We start from the raw sequence: 5,709 nt of genomic DNA on the forward strand, positions 1-5,709 counted from the left end.
GTGTGTGTGTGTGTGTGTGTGTGTGTGTGTGTGTGTGTGTCAGTACACTTATACTACATGCAGCTTGCTTGTGACAGAAACGGTTTTGTCAAAGCCAAAAACAGACACACACACAAACAAACAAACATATGTGTTGTGATTTGACTATCGCAATGTAGTTTTTAAAATGTGATCTGCAGTGATGGGCGTAAGGACAAAAGCTAAAAAGACAAAAAGCTCACTTTTTCAATTTTTAAAACACCAACGGTATGACATTTCTGTCATTTCTTATTTTGAGTTGGTCTCACCTTCTACACTGCAAAAAACTGTCCATTTTTACCAAGTTTTAAAATCTTATATCCAGGATCTTGTTTTGAGACTGAGTCACAAAACAAGAACTGATTGTGTAAGAATAATAATCTTGTTTTCAGAATATGTAATATTATTTGTCTTGTTAGTCTGAAAATTTGACTCAAATTAAGTCAAAATTTCTGCCAATGAAGTGAGACAATTTTACTTAGTAAGATTCTTGAAATAAGAAAAAATTGAGTCAAATCAAGTATTTCAAGAATCTTACCAAGTAAAATTTTCTTACTCCATTGGCAGAAATTTTTGATTTAAGTTGAGTTTAATTTTCAGGCTAACAGGACAAATAATCTTACGCATTCTGAAAACAAGATTATTATTCTTACACAATCGGTTCTTGTTTAGTAAATCAGTCTCAAAACAAGATCAAAAAGATTTTTTTGCTGATATAAGGTTTTAAAATTTGGTTAGGTGGACATTTTTTTACAGTGTAACCTTTCATTCTTTATGTTTTACCAAAATTTATATTCACTTGAGCCAGACTGAGCAGTTATAACAGTTCTTAACAGTGTTCACAGGTACATCACCAAGGGCAGACAAACTCAAAGCACAAGCAGTCAGGTGGAGCCTCAAACACCTGAGCCAGTACTTGGTACCTGAATGTAGACCTCTGGAGGACTCCCTTCACGCAGTTGGGCTCTGCATCTGACAGGAGTGTGTCTTGCAATTTGGGGTAAAAATCTCAAATACTATTTTTAAATTCATGCAATACACTTACATATGTAATGTACAGGTGCTGGTCATAAAATTAGAATATCATGAAAAAGTAGATTTATTTCAGTAATTCCATTTAAAAAGTGAAACTTGTATATTATATTCATACATTACATACAAACTCATATATTTCAAATGTTTATTTTGTTTAATTTTGATGATTACAAATGACAACAAATGAAAATCTCAAATTCAGCATATCAGAAAATTAGAATCTTGTGAAAAGGTTCAAAATGGATGGCACCTGGTACCACACTCTAATCAGCTAATTAACTCAAACCACCTGCAAAGGCCTTTAAATGGTCTTTCAGTCTAGTTCTACAGGCTACACAATCATGGGGAAGACTGCTGACTTGACAGTTGTCCAAAAGACGACCATCGACACCTTGCACAAGGAGGGCAAGACACAAAAGGTCATCGCTAAAGAGGCTGGCTGTTCACAGAGCTCTGTGTCCAAGCACATTAATAGAGAGGCGAAGGGAAGGAAAAGATGTGGTCAAAAAAAGTGTACAAGCAAGAGAGATAACCGCACCCTGGAGAGGATTGTGAAACAAAACCCATTCAAAAATGTGGGGGAGATTCACAAAGAGTGGACTGCAGCTGGAGTGAGTGCTTCAAGAACCACCACACACAGACGTATGAAAGACATGGGTTTCTGCTGTCGCATTCCTTGTGTCAAGCCACTCTTGAACCACAGACAGCGTCAGAAGCGTCTTGCCTGGGCTACAGAGAAACAGGACTGGACTGCTGGTGAGTGGTCCAAAGTCATGTTCTCTGATGAAAGTAAATTTTGCATTTCCTTTGGAAATCAAGGTCCCAGAGTCTGGAGGAAAAGAAGAGAGGCACTTCATCCACGTTGCTTGAAGTCCAGTGTAAAGTTTCCACAGTCAGTGATGGTTTGGGGTGCCATGTCATCTGCTGGTGTTGGTCCATTGTGTTTTCTGAGGTCCAGGGTCAACGCAGCCACATACCAGGAAGTTTTAGAGCACTTCATGCTTCCTGCTGCTGACCAACTTTTTGGAGATGCAGATTTCATTTTCCAACAGGACTTGGCACCTGCACACAGTGCCAAAGCTACCAGTACCTGGTTGAAGGACCATGGTATCCCTGTTCTTAATTGGCCAGCAAACTCTCCTGACCTTAATCCTAGAAAATCTATGGGGTATTGTGAAGAAGAAGATGCAATACACCAGACCCAACAATTCAGAAGAGCTAAAAGCCACTATTAGAGCAACCTGGGCTATCATAACACCTGAGCAGTGCCACAGACTGATCGACTCCATGCCACGGTGCATTGCTGCAGTAATACAGGCCAAAGGAGCCCCAACTAAATACTGAGTGCTGTACATGCTCATACTTTTCATGTTCATACTTTTCAGTTGGCCAACATTTCTATAAATCCTTTGTTTTTATTGGTCTTCAGTAATATTCTAATTTTCTGATATGCTGAATTTGAGATTTTCATTTGTTGTCATTTGTAATCATCAAAATTAAACGAAATAAGCATTTGAAATATATGAGTTTGTATGTAATGTATGAATATAATATACAAGTTTCACTTTTTAAATGGAATTACTGAAATAAATCTACTTTTTCATGATATTCTAATTTTATGACCAGCACCTGTAATATGTAGGATGTATGATAATACTTTGACATACATCTCATATGATATTTCTGTGATGCAATGTGTAGCTAATAAATAAAAAAAGGTCTAATTTGTGAACTTTTGTTTTTATTTCCATTAAGAATGAGAGTTTATGTCAGGAACTCACAATGAAGGGGTTCTTCATAGGGTCCCACACCTTCCTGCTTTACACTTCTCAACACGTGATAACAAGAGAGGAAAAATCGCTCTCACTTTCACACATGGGGGGAAGCAGATACATTGGGGGAACCTCAGGACCCTTGATTTATATATTTATAAAAATCATAGATTTGGCGAAATACATAGAGCAAAACTTTTTCAGTCTCCCTGTTTTTTCTTTGCTTTAATTTTTGCAATGAATTGCAAACATTGGCCTTGCATCTTGTGAGTTGAGCTGAAACAACAAAAAGGATAAAAAACAACTCAAATGTTCCAAAATCCAATAGAATAAATTTGTTGAGTCATTAACATGTTTTTCTGTTACATAAACAGAACCACTTTACTGCTCCGTCTATTGCATTAGGATTCATACATCCCCTCTGAACAACAACCACACCCTCGTCAATGTGTTTTCTTGTTTTGCCGCTCAAACCAATACTTTCTCCCTAATGCAAAAAGGAAAAAAAAAAAGACTTAGTTCATATTCTACAATCGTGTAGATTATGATATTGATCGTCTCTCCCTGTAAAAGCATTATAAATATAAAGAGCATTTCTCCATTAATGGCGAGTAGGAAGCAGGCTTAATGCTAATGAGCCTCAGAGTGGCCATTCCAGTCCATTAAGGGTTCTTAGCGCTGGGAAATGATTGTGTTTTTGTAGGGAGAAAAAACTAACACAGCCACACGGACTCATGGAGCACACACGCAGGAAGGTTAATGATAAATGGAACTAATGGACTTTTGGTGCATTTAAGGGCAGGAAAAAAAGTAGAAGATTGGAAAATGGGAAAATGCATTTGTTGCTGTAAACTTAAAAGACTCAATTCATTCGAGGATTTAATTTGATTTCTACTGCATGACGTGAAAAGAAGAGAGTTTTCAGGAGACAAGGGAAAGTTATGCTTCTGTTGTGTATATGTTTTGAAAAGTTGTATTCCGACTATCCGTCCCATTGTCACACAGAGGTTGTCAGGAAGTTGTAAAGTTCATGTTTTGCTATCTTCTCAGACATTCTAACAAATTAATTAAATCATTTGTATATTGCCACCCCATACACCTCAACACTTCTTCCCAGGGTGTTCGTTTGACGAAAGATTTGGGCTTTTTTGCCATCTTTAAAAAACAAAACGTAAATCAGTTCTGAGAAGATTGCAGTGGGAAAAAAAATGCCACCAGGCTTTTGAGGACTCAGTTTAAACAAACATACATTGTGAAATGAAGAGCCCTCTTCTGAAAAGGTCTGACAAGGGTCAGAGCTTTAAACAAAGAAACAGAGCGAACAGTGTCTTATGAATAGCGTGTTTAAAGGGGTCAGGACTCTTGTGCTTAGTACTGAAGCTTTACAAAAGGAATGCACATGGGGCTGTGTTTAAAAAAATAATAAAGGGGGGAGATTGGTGGAGCTGAGGTGAACTACCTGCCTGCTGAATCTAAACCAAGTGGGGGAAAAGACCATCGGAGCACGTGAGAAAAAGAGATGGAGCTTGTGAGTTTGGGAAGGAGGGGCAGCGAGTAACAGTCTGGAGAATCAGTGTTCTCCTCCGACCTGTAACGTTACTCCGTCTGCATTGTTCAGTGACGGACGGAACAAGACACAGTCAAGAACAGCCAGCCAGGCCAGGGGGATCAAATTATTCAGGGAGCAAAGATTTACCTTGAACACCACCCACCACCACCACCTCACAGCCCACCCTCATCTACCCACATTCTCCTCCTTCTGGCCCCGCCCCTCTCCCCATCCTCCTCTGTGAAACAGTGATCCACAAACCATTCCTGCTTAATCTCAAAAGCCAACGCACGCGCTTTATCCCCACCCACCCACACACACACACAGAAGTGCACAGACAAACACAAAACAAACTCACACCAGCAAAGGCTCTCACACACACACACTCAAACAACACTGTGTGAGTCTGCGCTCACATGGACACACACAGAGGTTAGAACTCAAAGTTGAGGAGATGCAGGTCTTTGTGTGAGCGGCAGCTCGGAGGTCTGAACAAAGCAGGAGAGCAAAAAAAACTGCAACAAAACTACACATCTAAGGATTTTCACAATTTGGACATGATGTGAAACAAGAAAACTAAAGTCAATAAAAATATATATTGTGTGCAAGTGAGTCTCCTTTTGTGTTCACCTTATTGAATAAAAGAAGAACAAATTTAAAGGTTTTTCAAACATAAAAGTTCTCATTGTGTGCAGGAATAATTTATAATCAGCTCTTAAAGCCAGGCTTCATTGTTCTGCAGTATTTATAGAAACTAGAGGCTGGCATTAAGAACTGGAGTTGTTTTAAACACACAGTTAATGTTGCTGTATTAAATCAAAACTAAGTTTAATTTGACACCATTTTGAATTAGTGTTATATTAACTCTTTTACAAGAGTTGAAATTACAACTACAATTTGGAAACGTTGAGTTACTCTACTTTGACTTTGTCAGTGCTGATTTTTGTGTAAATTTTCTCATTTCCCATGAACATCAGAGCAGATCAGGGGCGGAGCCAGAGGGGTGGCCAGGGTGGCACTTGCCATCACTGGCACCTGATTGGCCACCCCATGGGCCACCCCCAAATGATTGACAAGTGGGGTGGGGATTGCACGTGGCGTTTCAAAGATGGGCACACAATGAAAAATATTTTTTGCTAGCTGGGGTATATCATGGGGACTTCTCTTGGCTACCACCACAACAATTTTCAGCTCTGTGTCTAACGGCTGCAATGTAACCATTTGAAATTAATTAGCTTCGGCAGCCATCTTGAATTTTGTATTTGAAATTGGATTTTGAAAAAAATGTTTCTTGGCTACTACTATACTAATTTTCAGCTATGTGTGTTTAAAAAT

The sequence above is a fragment of the Austrofundulus limnaeus genome, unplaced genomic scaffold (genome assembly GCF_001266775.1).
Source record: "Austrofundulus limnaeus strain Quisiro unplaced genomic scaffold, Austrofundulus_limnaeus-1.0 Scaffold25, whole genome shotgun sequence".
Classification (NCBI taxonomy): domain Eukaryota; kingdom Metazoa; phylum Chordata; class Actinopteri; order Cyprinodontiformes; family Rivulidae; genus Austrofundulus; species Austrofundulus limnaeus.